General features: G+C 38.1%; 1 protein-coding gene across 7 annotated transcripts in view; it reads right to left on the reverse strand.

Annotated features, from left to right (window-relative positions):
* APBB2 (amyloid beta precursor protein binding family B member 2) overlaps positions 1 to 19,642 on the reverse strand; it is a 420,856-nt gene that overhangs the window by 292,413 nt on the left and 108,801 nt on the right. For 6 of the 7 annotated variants that reach the window (XM_069105115.1, XM_069105114.1, XM_069105118.1 and 3 more), the window contains one exon: positions 17,724 to 17,833. The exons of the other annotated variant lie outside the window; for it this stretch is intronic. The gene's annotated coding sequence lies outside the window, so the exon portion shown is untranslated. The remainder of the gene's footprint in view (positions 1 to 17,723; positions 17,834 to 19,642) is intronic. 7 annotated transcript variants of the gene reach the window in all.

Raw genomic sequence — 19,642 nt, forward strand, 5'->3', positions numbered from 1 at the left:
CCATGCTAAAGTGGCATATAATTGGACAGCTTGACAGTTTTGTTCATAAAAAAGCAAACTACCGAAAAAGGCATATTATTTTCAATAGGAGTCTGTCTGGATGGGGATATTGTTGACAGTAATTGCCCAGATATTATCATATTATCATGGTTTCCAGCTAATATTTCTTCAGTTTCAGCCTTTTTCTTTTACCCATCTATGTAATTCAAAATTATGTTTTACATTGAGCAGTGAAATACGTGTCTGGAAGATCTTTTACAACTGAATTCCATGACGGTGTTAGATTATAAATCTTACATTCAAAGTATCAGTCGTTTCATTTTTGAGTACCTATTAACCTGCCCAAGTTCTTAATTTCAGCTCCATAGAAGAGATCAGTGAATTTGGAACAAAGATTACCCAGGGAGGCAGACACAAAACGTGTTTGTAAAACAATACTCACTTTGACTGAAAAGAAAAACCTCAGACTTCAGATACCCCTGGAGTCACTAAGGGCCATGTAGTCTCCCATGCTACCGTACAGTGACAAGGATAGTTCACTACAGTGATCCCTGACTCAGGGAAGGGGAAGGCAGGGGAGAAGGAGAGGCACACACTTAGGTGACATAAAGGTTAGAAAAGGAGGGGGAGAGAAGACAGTGACAGAATGAAAAGAATGTTGGCCAGGAGAGGAGAGGGTAGAGCACAGCCAAAAGAGAGTTCCAAGAAAGACAACAGGGACAAAAATGTATTTGCTTGTAGGTCCTTTCCTAAACACATTGTGGTATATGAGGGTAATGGAATATTATTGCACCATAAGAAAGGATGAATATGAGGAATTCAGAAAAACATGGAAAAGACATATCAGCAAAGAAATATATTTACAATAACTACAACACTGTCTACATGGTCAGACTTGATTCATGTTTTACTTTCATTTGCTGAACGCCACCCCCCCCCTTTTCTCCCTCTTTTTTTTTTTTATAAGCAATCAGGGTTAAGTAACTTGTTCAAGGTTACACGGCCAGTTATTTCTGGGTGTGGTGCTGAGTATCTGAGCCCGGATTTGATCCAGGTCATACGGACACTGGAGCCGGTACTCTTACTTGCTGAGCCACCTGGCCGCCCCTAAGCAATTGGGGTTAAGTAACTTGCTCAAGGTTACACGGCCAGGTGTTACCCCCCCCCCTTTTCTTATTCTTTGTTACAAGGAGTACTTTGCTGGGTAAGGGAAAAAAGGATATATTCAGAAATAAAGATGATGCAAAAACAAAATGTAGCAATAAAAACCAAAAAATAAAACAAAATGCTGGCCCTCACTCTACCTGATACATCTTCATTGCAATCAGCTTTGAATACTAACAATACAATAAATTATACAAATTTGAAAGATAAAAATTATGGTTTAGTTCATCTTTTAAATTAATGTCTGTGAAAGATGTAAAGTAAAGCTTGTTCTAGGAATGTCTTTCTAAAAATGGAAACTCTATGTGAATATTTCCTTTGGCCACCAAGAATGTCTTTTAGAAGACATTATTTAATAAAGTTAATGTCAATTGGGGATGGGGGGTGGGGCGGGCAGCTAGGAGACACAGTGGACAGAGCGCTGGGCCTGGAATCAAGAAGATGCATCTTTCTGAATATAAAGCATTTTCTAGCCATGTGTCTGTACCAGCAACCACATTGACATACCCAGGATGGCGCTAGCACAGGTTCTTAGATCTGCTTTACTAGGAAAGACAGCTGTTTAAGGGGTCTTTTTTAATAACATTCACTACTTCAGGGGAAAAGTCAGCACCTGAATTTCAGAGAAAATATAAACAGAGAAATGAAGACCAACAGACAGGGTTCTTGACTGCCTGAATCAACTATACATTTTCCATACATCCCTAAATCAGGAGATATTACTGAGCAGTCATAGAGTTCTGAATACATGGCCACTCAGAACCAGGGAATCACACAATCCTTCTCATAAGCAAGCCCCCAAGGCAAAATACCAACTCAGAGAATATATACACTTCTCAGAGCCAGAAGTCATCACAACCCTCCTGACTCAGTGCCAAATTAGAAATTAACAAAAGGTATGAGCTTCCCTTAATGGATTCCAGGTGAGGCCTATTAAAGGGGGGAGGAGAGAAAGTGAAAAATAGGATTAACATTACTGTGATCCCAGGTTAAGTCACTTAACCCTGTATGCCTCAGTTTCCTCATCTGTAGAATCAGCTGGAGAAGGAAATGGCTAACCACTCTTGTATCTTTGCCAAGAAAACCCCAAATTGGGTCATGAAGAGCTGGACATGACTGAAACAAGTGAACAACAAAAATATCAAATTTTTCCCTTTCATAACTTCCCCCAAGCCATTTTTCTTACGATAAAAATTTGTTCTAAAAAATAATGTATTTCTATCTCTACTTACAGATTAAATGGAAATGCATCTGAATTAAATTACTATTGCCATAGAAACGCTGATATTTCAGATCAAAATTACTGATGATGCTATGAATGCTTTGAAAGCTATTGGGTTCTATAAACATGCACATTATCACATTTATCTATGATTACCCATTCTAAGTTACCACTATATGGGCCATCATTTGTGATTAACAAAGTTCATCTTGCTGAAACAAATTAATAAATGCCTATTTATCTGACTTTCCAAACAGCTAGTGAGCATTTCTCCTTCTTTCTGCTTATTGCAAGATGTACAACAGATTATCAGATGTTTTCTGTGGCAACAAATCCATAATAATTAAATTATTTATTAGCGTAATCAGGATGTTTGGTAAGACAGAGATATAACATTGTCAAACTCCAGTGAAAAGAACCTAAAATTGTATTTAATATTCACAAGAAATAGAAACTGGATTAAATAATAATGACCTATTACTAGGATACCTATTGTCATATAAGAATATTAGTCTAGGAATATGTTCCTATAGGGGAGAGACATCAGACCTGTGATTTCATTGGCATATGGAGCTCCCAATGACAAACTTCCTTTACCATTTCAAGTCTCTACCTTCCCTGTTATTTATATTTTTGGAAAGTTGCTTGGAGCACTGAGAACCCAAGTGTCTTGCTCAGGGGTCATATAGCCAGTGTACATCAAAAGTAGAACCGGAATCCTGGGATTCCTGGTGCCAAGGTCAGCTCTTTATCTGCTACACTATGATGCCTCTCCCATATATTACTAATTACATATCAAACGATAAAACTATTACTTATACATGACAATATATTATATTACATCAAAATATAGTCAATGAAATACGTTAATACCAAACACTTAAAATAACATTATCTTATTTTGATTCTAGGATCATAGGACTCAGAGGTACAAAGAACCTTAGAAATTACCTAAAGCAATTCCCTCACTTTACAGATAAAGACACCAAGAAGATCGAGAGAGGTGAAGGGTCTGGCCAAAGGTCAAACACGTGACAAATAGCAAAGGTGAGAACTAAACCCTACATCAGGCCAAGGAGAGTCAAAACTATGAGGAGATGAAAGAAGGGCAATCTCTCAAATGAATTTTTAAAAAAAACAACTCATTCTAGAGACCAAGTCAGACAAATAAACATCTGAATTATCTGAATCATACAGATTAACTGAAACACAGTCCCTCGGGTTCTTAAATGCTGGCTGAATGGTGAAACAGGACAATCAACTCTCTAGACTTCCCCTTTTTTCACTTTCTTCCCAAAATCCCACCCTATTTCATCTTTTCTCTCTTCTCCAATTCTACTTTCACTTAACATACATTTTATATTGATTGTCCTATCACCTCCCTATCTTTTTTTATTGGAAGCATCTTAAGGATAATAACAGGCTGTTACAGTGCTATATATCCCTGGGTGTGCTCAAGCAATATGCCTGCAAATATTTATTGAGTGACTAAGTGAGTATGAGAGATACTGTTATATGAGAAGCAGTATGCTGCAATAATAACAGTAACAGTGATAAATAAGATTATACAGCATATTACAGTTTGCAAAGTGTTTTATAAACATTATCTCATGTGAACTTCCTAACAACCCTATGGATTAGGTGCTACAGATATCATTATCACCATTTTTTTTAAAGCTGTTGGGGTTAAGTAACTTCCTCAAGGTTACATGGCCAGCTGTTTCTGGGTGGGTGCTAAGTGTCTGAGCCCGGATTCGATCCCAGGTCATCCCAACTCTGGGGCCGGTGCTCTTACTCACTGCTCTACCTGGCTGCCCTGAAGTTTTTGTTTTTGGTTTTTTGGAGGGCAATTGGAATTAAGTGACTTGCCCAAAGTCACATGGCTAGCAAGTATTGCAAGTGTCGGAGGCTGGATTTGAACTCAGGTCCTTCTGACTCCAGGGCCAGTGCTCTATTCACTGCACCACCTAACCACCCATTATCACCATTTTACAGTGGAAAAAAACTGAGACTCAGACGAGAGACTCAGACACCAGACAATAATATGGCTATGGCTATGGTCACATTGCCAGTAAATAACAAGAGGCAGAGTTAGCCTAGGTGCTTCCAGCTCATTTCACCAGGCTGCCTCAAATAAAGGAGAGGGGGACAGGGCTTTTAATCAAGAGAAGTGGTGCCTGAAATCAAGAGATCTGCCTGAAAACAAATTCTGCCTCTGAGGCTTAAGAGGACAAATCATAAGCTCTCCATTTCCTCATCTGCAAAATGGAAACAATAATACCTATAGTACTTACCTGACAAGGCTGTTGTGAGGGTTAAGTAAGACAATGTACATGACTGAGCTCAGTAAATGCTGAGTCCCTATAGGAATATCAAGTGTTATAATTTCAAGCAATTTTCCCAGGAGCTAGAAATTAAAAGGGAAGAGCTATTAAAAAAAAAAAAAGCAAAGCCAGGGACTTGGTTCTTGTCCTTAAGAGCCCGCCATTCCATCTGGGATTATGACAGAAAAATCACCCAAAAAGCTAAGAGAGGTATGTGATAAGTGTCAAGTGGATGGTACAACAGACAATAAATGCTGTCAAATTCAGAAGTCTAAGAGATTTACTGAGACTGTAACAGCAAGGAAAGGCTTCAAGAAGAAAAAAAGAGAAAGAGAAGCCAGAGTTTGGAACTTTTGTGCCCGTTGCATTTATACTTGGTCCAGGTGCTGCTTGAGGTGGTATCATGCATGTTCCTGGCCTTCTACAAGCCAGCAGAAACACAGGCTCACTCTATGATTGTTGAGCACAGGAGTAGAGTTTATCATTTTATCCACCAAGTGTAATACTAGTTAAGCAACCAGCCCAGTATTTCCCATCATCCTCAACTCACAGGCCCAAGGTTGGCTCCCTTTGTGCCCAATTCCACCAAGCCAGGAGACCTCTGAATTGGGCAAAAACAAATACTTGATAAACTGGGCTCTGAATGAATCTGGGGTATGTGAAACATGGGTCAGGATTATTAAAATATGAAACCGTCTGTGGCTTTAGCCCCCACCCCATCTCTGAGAAAGGTCCTGCTCTCTGTTGACCCTCTGTAGATCTGATGAATTTACACATAGTCAATTTTCTGTGGCCACATGATTTAGTAAACATAGTAAAATTTCAAAAAGACTATTGAGGACTCTATCTACACCTAGTACTTTTCCCAACCATCTGCAAAATTCTTCTCATTTTTATGTGGTGCCCTAGAGGGCACTAATGTATCAAAGGGCAGAGATTTTTAAGTTCATTAGCTCCTCCAAGGAAAGAGAAAAACCAGCTTAGCTTCAATTGGCAGTCCTAGGGTGGTAGTGCTTCCAGATCCTAGTTCTGAGACAAGAGAGTCTCCAGATGGAGGATATCAGCTCTTGTGGGCAACGGCAAAGGAGTAGAAAGTAGAACAGATGTTCTTATGTAGAGATCTTTTCTAAAATGAATGTTTAAAAGTAGAGGACAGCCAGTCTTCGAAACCATCAAAATATCAAATCCAGAGGCTGCCTTCTACTTCAGTTTTTCTAACCACAACATGGGGAATTGGGAATTAATTATAAACTGATGGACCTGGAAAATTTCTCAGAAAGTTGACTCAGTTTATAACTCTAGAGATGGTACAGGAAGGGACCTCAAAGGTTCTTGCAAAGAAGAAAATATCAGGCTTTTCATGTGAGCAGTTTACCATTTGGTGGTTCTAGATCAAAATATAATGGCTGAAATACCTTGACATTACTGATCTTCATTTGTTCATTGATTTATTAATTTATTCATTCTACAAATGTTTGCTGGATGCCATGAATGACCCATAGGGCTTGGGTGTCCACTTCACAAAGAGAGTACCATAGAAAGAATGAGTTTGATATTTGCCTTAAAATTCATGCACGTTCCCCAAGGAATGTGTTTATCATCCCTGGGGTAATGCATGAAATCACTAAGATTTAAAACAAAGAGAGTTATCTTTGCACAGAGGATGCATAAAAAGAAACACAATCTAAAGAGTTAAGAAAACAGTTTAACTTTTTTTTGCTGTTCCCATTTTTCCACAGTCAGAAGAGTACAGCCCCAATAAGCAGGTGGCCCCACACCCAGCTTCACTATGACAAAAACAATTGTACAGAAAAATATTTTATCAATTGATATTTTGCTAGCAACTTTAACATACAACACCTTCCAGCAGGGAAAAAAGCAAAAGGGCTTTGTGTTAAAATTTAAAAGAAAAATAACTAACTTGTGACAGACAAAAGCTGGTGAATCACTGAATACTAACAGCCTAGAAGAGCCATTCCTATTCTTTGTTGGCCTTCATACAATACCAATATTTCTAGTGATTGTCTTTTCCTTTCACCTCAAGGGAGACTGTGCAGAATGGAAATCAGCAAGCCACTCACCTATCTGCACCAATGCTTTCTATGCAGGATTATGCAAGAGTTATTCATATTGTGCATTTTTCCACCACAGCAGCAAATACAAGTTAGGAAATCAAGCCCCAGAGAAACGTTCGGTTGTCACAGAGGGCTAACACTACTGTGCTGCAACACCCCAAAGTATTTCAGAGGCCAGAAGAAATGACGCTCTTGAAATAATACTTTCCATAAAAAAAAATCACTTCTGATTCTGAGCAAGCACATAAAATATAAAGCAAAAACAAAACTTCTTTTAAAGATCTATAAAAGCTAGTAAACTGAATACAAAACCTGAAAGTCTTTATTGATCCACAGATCGCGGCCACCCCTGGCACATCATTCCAACTCCATTAATGATGCTTCTATGGCCAATTCCATCTTCTGGATCCTTCAAAACCATAGCTTCTCCAGAATGAATCTCCAGAATAAGAGCTAGCTTGTCTTTTAGTTGTTTTTTTTTTATTTGCATTTCTAGTGGCGCATCACTGTCATTTCCCGGTATTAAAATTCTTCTCCCCTTCTACCCTCTCTATGCCTAGCAGTGCTTTCCAGAATAGTTGGACAATCCCTATTTCCACTACAAGTTGTCTTGACCTGAACAATTTATAAGTGTTAATTCTGTGCCCCAGTCTGGAATGTACTCCTCCATACCCCTACTGCTTGGCATGGACTCCATCCTCCCCCCACCTCTTAGTTTCTTCCAAAACTTAGTTCAAACACAACCTTGAAGCCTTTCTGATGTGCCCCAGCTATGAGGGCCCTCTTCCCTCCCAAAGTCCCTTATCATTCTTTGTATAACTATCTACCTCTATCTTGTCTCACCTGATAGAATGAAGGCCCCTTGAGGAAAAGATCTGTTTCCTAGTGACTTTGGATTCCCAGGATATATGTAGTCCAGTGCCAGTCATGCAAGAGATAAGGTTCATTTATTGATTGAAACACGGCATTTGAAAATAACCCCTCTGGCCGCCCTCAAGGTCTCATGCAAACATCTCTAAGCAATTCGACCCAGAAGAAGATAACACTAGAGTTTGGCACCAATTAATACAAATAGAATTAAGCAGTATGCTAATCCATGGACCTTATGTCTCAGTCATCTGTCATGGGTATGGTAACTCATCAAATTGGCAACCTCTCTCCCTCATAGTCATTAACACTAGCATGAGGGAAAAATCCATGGAGAATCTGAATTAATGTCATATACCCATGGCTTCTTTCCCCTCCAACACATCTGAGCTCCCTAGCCTTCATTAAGTCCCAAATGAAGTTTCACCTTCTCCAGGAAGCCACCTCCAACACCTCATAATTCCTTCATTTGTTAATTATTTCCTATCTCTTCTGCACATAGTACTATTTTTTTCCATGTTGTCTCTTCAATTAGATTGTAAACTCCTTGAGATTAGGGACTGTTTTTTGCCTCTTTTTGTATCCAGAGTGCTTAACACGGTGCCTGATACAAGGTAGGTAGGGGCTTAGTGTTTATCCTTGATGCAATGACTGATTGAAGATGCCCATTCCAGTTAAGCAGGATAAAGCAGTACTTACTGTTTTGGGGTCAAAAGACTTAGCTGAGTCCCTATTGATACTTCCCAACTGTGTGATACTAAATCACCTCCCCTCTCAAAACCTCTGTTTAGTCATCTCTAAAATAGCAGTAGAAAGAACTTTGAATCTGGATGGAGAAGGCTTGGGCTTGAATCCTAGTTCTGCCACTTATTAGCTGTGTGACTATGAGGAAATTCCTTAAGCTTTACGAGCATCAGTTTCCTCATCTATAAAATGGGGAGACTGGACTGGGTTTGATGACCTCTAAGGTCTTCTCTTAAAACTCACCTCACAGCTGATGTAAGAAAAATACTTTGAAAACCTTAAAACACAATGTGAATATGAATGATTATGGAACATATAATATTCTAATATATCTAACATCTAATTTCTAATATGTCTAATATAAAATAATAATAATGCTATAAGACTGGGTGTGTTGCCTCCTCTGATGAGAGGAGGTAGCACGAAATGGTCCAGAGATGTCCAACCCTGGCAACTGATACCCACCCAACTGATGCCTTAACCAGATTAAAATGCAATTGGGAACTATTTAACAAAACAAATAAAAAATACAATAAAATACAGATAACATTGCATTTAGAACTAAATCAATATAGATCTAATGTATATTTATATGCATTCCCCCAAGCCCCTAAGGGTCCTTATGTATGGATCAGTTGACCCATTTCTGAGTTTGATACCACTGGTGTAGTAGACAGGGAGACCGTGAAGGAGTCAGGAAGGCCTAGATTCAGTGCCAGCCCCTGGTGCAAGCCAGGTAGATGACCCTAGGTAATTTACTTAACTTCTAAGTGACTCCTCCTTTCTGCTTCACCCCTCACTCTATGAGACCCAAATTTATAAACAAAATACTTATCTGCATTGGTGGAGGGGATTTCCATAATTGGGGGCTGCCCAACAATGATCAAATCCCAAGCAACAACTCCTCCCCAGAAAGAACCAAGCACCAATTAAAAACCCATCTATAATCCTGTGAGGCAGGTAATAGAAATCTTTTCATTTCCATTTTACAGATGGAAAAAAAAAAGTGAGATTGAAGGCTGATCAGTGATCTGACTGTCCTTATGCAGCTGGTAAATGGTGGGTCCAGAAACTGAACCTACATCTTCTGAGTCTCAGTCTGATACAGGACGTGTGCGAAGGAGCATGATTTGCATCTATACCACAGCTCCTCATCTTGGTCTCTCAGACTTCTTCACTCTCACATATTATATCATTGTTGTAACAGTTCCAGGTAGGGGATCCTATGCAAGTATGGCAAGTATCAATATCTAGGCGGGCCTCTGCCTTGCTGTAGACTATGAGGCAGGATGCCTTTCAAAGCTTGATGATCAAACAACATAAGGATACAAAAAAAATTCTATGGAGATGCTGCCTGGTTTGTTTTTCATATATTTGTTAAAGACAAAGTATGATTTCACATTTACTCAGCACACCCTAGGCTTGCAAATCAATACTACTGAGAGCTTACAAATGATGGGCCAAAGGTGAAGGAGCCCATTTCTCAACATCGCCTCATTCTCAGAACAAAACCTCATCAATATTCCTATCTAATGGAGTTCACAAAAACCTCTCCATCCATCATCAGGATGGAATGATAGATAACTATTTGGAAATTTCATCACCAAATGTCCAGCAAGGCACTCATTTACACATGGAGCATGCTGATGTCTCATCCTTCAACAGGCAGCTTCACTGGAAAACGCCTGGCTTCTAGAAGCTTATAATCAAAATCAGATGAAATTGATTCATTAAAATAAACTGCATTAATTAGAAACCCTGTAGATCGAGTTCATATATCTCATTCAGGTTGGTCTTTAAGGCATAACCTATAGGAGGTAAGCAGCCAGAGAGCCTTCAATAATAGCAGTCTTGCCTATGACCCATAGAGCAGAAAGAATGCAAAATTTGAAAGCAATCAATAAATATTTATTAAGCACCTACTACATGCCAAATAATGCAGGTTCAATTCCTGTACATATGACTTTGGATCAAATTAAAACCTCATTTCTTCACTTGGAAAACATGGGTTTGGGATGAGACAATATCTGAAAAATTTTTCAACCCTAAATCTATGATTGACCGCTCTCAAGAAAACCAGCTGATCACTAAGCTCTGAATTGGTCTGCTCTCTGCTCACTCAGTCTTGAAGCAGTTCTTCCATAACACCATCTGGAACAATTCTTTAGCAATAAAAAAGAGAAATTTTTCAGGTACCTCCCTTTTTTTCTCTGAAACAGAGCTGTTTCTGAAGCAGGTTCCCTCTAAAAGTCCCATCTATACCCTTGATTCTAGCTGTCCATCAATTAGCACCTCCTAAACCAGTATCCAGGACCTGCCTGTGCTCTTTCCTCAGGCCGCTTCGCATCATAATATTAACATTTATAGGCAGCTTTAATGAACTTTGATGAACTTTGCAAATGTTATCTCATTTGATCCTTGCCACATCCCTGGGAAGTAGGTGTTATTAGTATACCCATTTTACAGATAAGTAAATTTAGGTGAGAATTTAAGTGACTAAGTGCCCAGGGTCCCCAGCCAGTAAATGTATGCAGCAGAATTTGAACTCAGGTCTTCTGAACTCCCAGTCCAACTTTCTATCCATTTAGATGATCATTCCACTTGCAGCAGGTAACTCACTCCTATTAGCATCATTGAAATGGGGAATTTCCCCCCAAACAAAAAAAAACAACACTTTTAACTTGGTCTTCCTAACCTAGAGGCCACTTGGTGTAGTGGATAGAATAGGATCTTGAGTCAGGAAGACCTGAGGTTAAATTCTGCCTCAGAGACTTACTGTATTACCCTGGGCAAGTCACTTAACCTGTTTGTGCCTCAGTTTCATTATCTACAAAATGGGGATAATAACACTACCTACCACTCAAGGTTGCTGGGAGGATCAAACAAGATAATATTTATAATGTGCTCTTTGCAAATCTTAAAATGCTATATAGACATTAACTATTATCATTATGACTATTACTTGTTTATTAATTATAATATTACTTATATAATTACTGTTTTTATTGCTTAACCTCTATCTGCCTCCATTTTTTTCAGCTGTAAAAATGGAGACAAGAACAGCACCTATCTTCCAGTGTTGCTGTGAGGACAAAATGAGATATGTGGAAGGTGCTTTGCAAACCTTAAAGTGTGCATGTTTTTGTGTTCTCTCTCTCACTCTTAGTCCATACATACATATATTATATATATACACATATATGCTTGTATATGTATGTGTGTATAAATATGTATATACAAATACATATATATGTTAGCTATTATTATTAGCATTGCAAGCTTAGTATTTGCTGACAATTTCAGCATCTAAACTAGGGGAAATTTGCTTTGTCTCTTTCCTAAGCCTGAGTATGAAAGACTCCAGAAGCACAGATGAACCTCAATTCCAAGAGCTGTTTTTGGTTTTGGGGAGAGGGGGAGAAATTACACAACATGCATTTTATAAACAGGCACTTGTGTTATGTTATGTCACATTAATTAGTCAGCAAAATAAAGCCTTCCATCTCTAAAAACTGCCAGCAAGACGTTAATTTTAACTTTAGTTTCAGTTACTCGAGTGACAACTAGGAATTTCCTGAAACTAATCAATCTGGCAATCTCTCTAAAATGCAAGAGCTGTTTATAAATGTCTATTTGATCACAAATGAAAGAAATTTTGTGCGTATCACACAGGCATGTCATTTCAGAGCTAAAAGAGAGAGATATGAAAGATCCCCATCTAGTCTAATTCCTTTCATTTCACAAATGGCGAAGCTGAGGGTCTGCTTAGGACTGACAATGACTATACAATGGAGAAGTCATACGACACAGTAGATGATGCTGAACATGGAGTCAGGAAAATCTCCTCAGGTTTGAATTCTGTTGCATGACACTGATGACTCATATTGAGATTACAGTCAACTGAAACCCCTCGTCAGACCTCCTTTGCCACACATTCTGTCTAACCCTTTCTACCCTTACTTATATATCTAATCATTTTAAAATTTAAGCACAGAACATCTTTGTTTAAATCTATAACAGGTGTTCCATCATAAAACAAAAATAATAAAAGATAAAAGTTTTCAAGTGATCATATCTTTTGCAATTTAAAAAAAATTTTTAATTAAATTTAGTGCATAGGAAGAAGGTATAGATAAATACGAAACATTGCATAAAGTCTGTGGTTCAGAGAACCAGCTGTTTAATCCTGGTTTATGGTAAACCATTACCAATTTACATAATAAACTGTGTAGACCTGTGCAGGGTCTTAGCTTAGCAATTTTGAGTTGTAAATAGGCAAATGTATTCTAATAAAAAGAGAAAAATCAATGCTTTGTGCTAATTAGGGCAGCAATTACTTTTTGGAGGAGGGAAGGCAGGGCAATTGGGCTTAAGTGACTTGCCCAAGGTCACATGGCTAGTAAGTGTTAAGTGTCTGAGGCCACATTTGAACTCAGGTCCTCCTGACTCCAGGGCCAGTGCTCTATTCACTGCACCACCTAGCCTCCCTAGGGCAGTGATTATTCTAAAATAATTCCCACTTTAATAAGTTAAAATACTATTTGTGGCATAAATGCAACTAAATTAATACAAATAAGTAACAAAATCTTTACCAGACACATAGATGGACTATAAAGCAAGAAGAACAACAGACCCCCAAAATAATAACTAGCCTTTGAGGTTTGCAAAGCCCTTTGCATACATTACCTCATTTGAGCTTTACACCCAGGTGAGGTAAGGTAGATGCTACAAATATTTTGTTATTTTCTTTTTATAACTGCCATTCCCTAAATCCAACACTCCATATAAGAAATCCCTGTTATGGAAATTTCCAGCATTGATACAGATCAACAATTCTCCTATACCTCAGAGTCTTAAGGAGTTGCCTGGAACACAGAGAGGTTAAGCTGCTTGCCCATAGACAGTATGTGTCAAAGGTAGGACTTTCTTCCAGATGCTAAGGCCAGTCCCTCTATCCATAAAGCTTCTCTTCAAAGACCATACTACTTTCAAGATAGAAGACTACAGAAAGGTCTAAAAATATCTTTCATCTTCAGATTAATTTGGACTGAAATTTGCTTCACCAGTAAAGCAGTGATGTCCCAATGGCTCTTTTTTTCAGACACCATTCCACAGATTCAATTTCTTGGTAGGTCAGTGAAGAAAGCCCATGTGCTCGTGGTAGAAATCCACAAGCCTGATCATCCTAATAGCACAGAAAAGGCAGGCAGCTGCTGATGTGGTCTGTTCAGCAGGAAGAATGGGTCATCAGTCATACAACAAAGGGCCCAAACAAAACAAAACCAAACAAAAGGCCTTATACACTAAGCAACCCTTGACAGCCATCAGACATTTCTAATGATAAGCACAGACTGTAGAGCCTACTGGTCCCATTCTTTCTGACTACCATGAATACTTAGGGCATGAAGAAGATGAGTTCCATTTAATTCCTTTTTTCAGATAGTACGCTGGAAGTTGAGGCATTGCATGAAGTTTATGTATAGCAAAGAAGACAAAGATTACTGAACTTGGAGAAAGATTTGGGTTCAGATGCCATTTCTGACATTCATTAGTTGTGTGGCTCTAAGTCACTTAACCTTTGGGTCATGTGTGGTTCAAATTTCTATTAGTCTTGATGTAGTTCAATCGTATCTGACTCTTTGTGACCCTGTGGACCATCCTGTCCATGTGGTTTTCTTGGTAAAGATCCTGTAGTGGTTTCTCACTTCCTTCTCCAGTGGATTAAGGCAAACAGAGGTTAAGTGACTTGCCCAAGGTCACACAACTATTAAGTATTTGAGACTACATTTTAACTCGGGTCTTCCTGACTCCAGGTCCAGCATTCTATCCACCGAACTATCTAGTGGCCTCTATTAATTTAGAAAATCCCATATTGTAAGTAACTCACATTGAGGAAAAAAACCAATAAGCAAGGGATTAATAAGCACCTACACGTAAAAAAGTGAAATAGTTCTTACCCTCATGGAGCTTATATTCAAAGAGGGGAGACATGTACACGAAAATTTACAGAATATAAACAACCATTTCATGTATTCATATAAAAAGCTCTGTCTACTCCTAGCTCTCCCTAACCAAAAGTCAATATGGGGTAAAGAAAGGAACTGGGATCCAATCATAAGTAGCTCATTGGCTTTGGGTCTCATACACAATCTGCCCAAATTCAGAGGAACAGATTCCATTGTTTTCATGTTGTCTTCCTCATGACTGTATGAGCTCTTTGAAGGTAGGAACTGTATTTTTACCTTTCTTTGAATACCCAGAGCTTAGCACAGTGGCCAAGACATAGTTTACATTCAACAGGAGCTAAGAGGCAGCTGGTGGTGCAGTGGATAGAATATGACGTGGAGTGAGAAAGATGTGAGTTCAAATCCAGCCTCTGACACTAACTGGGATACCATTTCACCTCTGTTTCCCTCAACTGTGAAATGGGGATAATAATAACATCTATCTCTCAGGGTTGTTGTGAGGATGGAATGAGATAATATTTGTAAAAGCACTTAACACAGGGCTTAAATGCTTGTACATAATGCTATGTACATATGTACATAGTACATAAATGCTTGTTCCCTTCTCCCTTCCCCAAAATATACTTGCTGAGTAATTGAATTCACCTCAACTGTGTGTGTGTGTCTGTGTCTGTGTCTGTGTGTGAGAGAGGGTATTTCTTGGAAAAAGTTGAAGAGGAATGTAGGAAGGTGCATTCAAATACGTGATTGGAAGGCCCAAGTTACAGAGGGGTTCATTTTTCCTCTAAAGCAAAAACAAACAGGGAAGACAGATCAGATGACTGATTACTTTTGAAAATCCTGGGCCACCAAACACAAATTTCAGAAAAGGCCTTTGTTACCGTTTGTGAACTGCCAGATAAACAGCTCCTTAGCAGAGAGGGAAGCCCTTCCTTCACAGGTCTTTCTGTAATATACGGCTTACTTGGGCTCCATTTGTCAAAAAGAGTCAAGTAGCTTTCATACCTGTGCAGAGGAGTTTTAAAAAAGGGGAGGGTGGAAGGGTTGAGGAGGGTGAGATTTCATAGCAGGATGATAACATTCCCTAACCACCAGCCAAAAGGATATTTAATACAATAATTTAATTTAACACAGTTAATAATTTAACAATGGACAATATTATTTCCTGAGGACAGTAAATTAAAGACATTTCATTTTTGTCATTGAATTTACAGTCTTATGAGATTCCGTAATATCCTCCTTCAGCTCCATAGCAAAGGAAGGTAAACAAGAAAAGAATGAGAAAGGCAATTTAGCCACATAAAGAATAAACGATTGAAAAGGCACAAATCAAGCACCAATGATTCCAGGCTCTGGAGAGTCACATGTATATTCACAGGATCAGAGATCTAAAGCTGACAAAGCCCTCAGAGGCAATCTAATCCAAACCTTTATTTTACAATTGAAGAAACTGAGGCCAGAAAGATGAAGTGAATTGCTCATAGTCCCACAGGCAGGAAACACATTCCAAATGCTCAAGGCATTCTTGAGAGCTTGAAGGTAACACATTAAACACATGCACATTTTTGGGGGGGATAAGATGAGAGGACTTATGACTATCAATTGATTCCTGGTTCACACATGTATCGAAGACAGAATAGCAATTTGAGCAAGTTTTTCTTTATTGCACTTTTTTTAAACGACATGATTATCACATCCCAGGATTCTCACAGACCTTCCTGGAATTTTTTTTTAATTCCCTTGACAATAGTTTGCGTTGTTGCCATTTTGGTGGTTCTATATGACAACATTATTGATTATGAAAGGGACTGAGTACTTTGGGAAGATTTCCAAACTGCTTTCAATGGCATTACTTTCCAGTAGAAAGACTATTACCCCTAAACATGAAACAAATGGACAAATCCTAAGGAGTTTAATGAATCAGTATTGCTTGGAGCAAATTTGACTACCCATGAATCTCTTTCAGTGTTAATATATTCCAAAATGCCTGGCAATAAAAATCTAGCTTCATTTATACTTTCATTTGCATTCATTACACACGGAAGTATTTTTACCTTCAAAGACATTTCAGAACTAAAAACACTTCCTTCTTTATAATTATTACAAAATGCCTAACATAAGACATATACAAAAAAACCAATGCATAATGCATAAAAATGCAACCCATAAAACTGATTCTACTTTCTTCAGACATTCAGTGCCTCAGCTCAATTTCTGTAGCACTGCTATATATGTTTTAAAAAATTATTTCACTATATTGTCATTACATAATCATAGCTGCCCCCAAAATGAAATGATCTGCCTCACAGGATATGCACTCCTCTCATTTAAAGTATTCAAGAAAAATCTGGCTGACAGATAGCCTGTTAGGGATCCTACAAAAGGAATTACCACATTGAAAAGATGGTTGGACTAGGTGACCTATGAGGACCCTTTTGAATCTAAGAGGCTATGGTCAAAATGAGGGGAACACTCTTAAAACACAAGGGAGCTATTACACAATTCAGTTATTTATTTAATATTTTTATGTTGGAAAGAACATAGATTCTCCATAAGTGATTCTTTGGGAAATGTCAGAAATGATTTTTTTACATTTTGCCCAGCATTTGGCAATGTTTCAGTCATAAATTGTGTAAATTAAGACTTTCAAACTGCATATGTTATCTTCTAATTTTTCTTTTATGTTCATTCCACCTTCTTATCAGAATGCTCAGTTGGCAGAACTGAACCTTCTGCCAGTAAAGCATATTTTTCAGGAAAGCAAAAACATTGATGCATTAACTTTAAAGTGTACTTCAAATACCAGAAATACAATTCACAAACCATGGGTCTGATAGCTCATCAATTTCCCACCAGGATTAAACCATTTGATTAACCTGTGAATCAGCAATTCACTATTTCCACATCCTATTCTTGGTCCTTTCTCAATTAAGTAGAGTCAGTTGCAACTGCTTTATTTTTCTTACAAATTCAAAAGGGAGAGCCAACCTGAAATCTGATGTATCCTGAATCCTGAGACTGAGAAAAGCAGCTTAGTTTCTGTTCTATCCTGCACCACAGGATACTAGCTTGCCTGGGATGTATAATCCATCCATTTCAAACCAGATAAAGGTTTGATCACAACCTGAAGAGCCCAATGTGTAAAACCCAGCAGAAATGGCCTGCTGTAAAAGGTTATCCAATTTCTTGGAGGTTCTTTATAGAACAGATCCCCTCTTGGCTTTGAAAAATCAGAGTGGGCAAAAAGTACCACCCTGGGAAGTTGACTGAGCCACGGATGTCACAGACACTGTGTTCACCCTAAACTTTGAAGAAAAAAATAACAGCTTTTTTTTTAAAGGGAAGTTAGAAAATAACTTACTTTTCCCAGGTCTTTGGTACAAAATACAGATGGTAAAGTTCCTTTTGTCCCTCCAAGACGTTGTCAATTAATAGCACTCACTCAAGTAGGTCAGACAGACCAAAAGGAATCTAGAAATAGAATAGGAGCAAAAATTAAAACCCCAAAGTCAATAGGAAAATCCAAATAAGCCACCAGTTATTCATAATATTCCAGGGCAAGTGAAATAAAAGTATCTTTGAATTACTGAAATGACCAGACAACTAAGTCAAAAATTAAACCAATAACCCCTGCTCAAATCTGAACAGTAGTTTGCTCTGTTGCCTGAATGAGGCATCAAAGGCCAGGGACAAGCTTCTTGGAAACTTTCCACGGTAAAAATGTACACTCAGGAGTCAAAAAAAAAAAAAAATAGAAATGAGATGGAGATCTCGGATTCTAATTATACCGTAGCTTGGGGGTGAAGGTCTTCTGAAATTGAATGTGCTGGTCCTATCCAGCAAAGATGAGCTCATTCCACAAAGACAAATATAGTTGTAAATGGAAATAAAAGAATAAACATTTATTATACAGTCTGTAAGCATGTAGCAATTTTATTCCTCCATTTTTAAAAAAAATTATAATTCCTTATAGAAATAATGAACACAAACCCAAAACACAATACAATAATAGTTTATTTATCCAAAAGTCACTTATCAAGCAATCTCAACTCTTCACAAAACTGCCTCTGCATCAAAGGGTGTAATAAAAAGATTTTGAGAAGTCAAAATACATATTAAAATCCACCTGCTGAAGAACCTTTCAGAAACAAGCTTGGAGCAGAATTACACTTATTTTAGGTATAATTCTAACAAAAATAGTTATCTCTTTTCCTAGCCTACAACAGATGAAAAATTTCAAATTAGGAAGGAAGATTCTACTTTAAGACATACTGACTGATCACTTACATTGAAGGAAACAAACACCTATTAAATAACACAGAGAACTACAAGGGCATTTAAGAATTGATAAAAAGTTCTATATGCTTTAATAGTCCCTGAGGGCATGTGAATATAAAAGTACAGTATAATTATTGATGATCTTCATGATGAAACTTAGTAGAGCTTTTCCATATTTGTTTTTTGCTATTTGTTGTAGTTATTCACATCGCAGCTTCATCCCCTTCTTTAAGAGCCGCATACTATGGAGGAAAGTTGAGTAGAATTATAACCAGGGTTGTGAGTACTTTGAGGAAACGGGAAGTATCCACGTCATTTTCTCATCAGCCTTAGCAAAGTATTTTGCATATAGTAATCAATTAACAAATGAAAATGAACAGAAAGAATAGTGACTCTGAATCATCCAGAAATGGGTAAATTGTGTTTAATTTGCACAAAATGATTAAGTATATAGTATATTTTGGAAAGATGCCCGGCATGTAGTGGACACAATAAATGTTTGTTGGTTCATTATTTTAAATAGTTAAAGAACAGGGTTAATATTTAAAAGGGATACATTTCAGTTGCATACTAGTAGTAGTAGTAGTAGTAGTAGTAGTAGTAGTAGTAGTAGTACCGTGTTTCCCCAATAATAAGACCTATCCCGAAAATAAGCCCTCCCCTTACTGTGTAAGATTCCTCTAAAATAAGCCTCCCCCGAAAAAAAGCCCTATTGAGATTGCTACTGTAGTGAAGGTGATCCCCTGCACTACACGCTACATTACGGTACCCTCTGTATGCACCGTTCCCCCCCCCCCGTGAAACGCATGCCGCGCTCCAAGCTGCATCCAAGCAGAGCTGCAGCAGTGAGCGCGTCATCCTGTTCTTCCCCAGTGATTTGCTTATTGAATAAAGGTACATTTTTTTGTTCACATTTACCTGTTTATTAAAATTGCTGTCAATGTTCATTAAAATAAGCCCTCCCCTGAAAATAAGCCCTCTGGTGGTTTTCTGTCCAAAAAA

This window comes from Petaurus breviceps, unplaced genomic scaffold (genome assembly GCF_028583685.1).
Source record: "Petaurus breviceps papuanus isolate PSGF00001 unplaced genomic scaffold, PetGlider_PUasm1.0 76, whole genome shotgun sequence".
Taxonomy (NCBI): domain Eukaryota; kingdom Metazoa; phylum Chordata; class Mammalia; order Diprotodontia; family Petauridae; genus Petaurus; species Petaurus breviceps.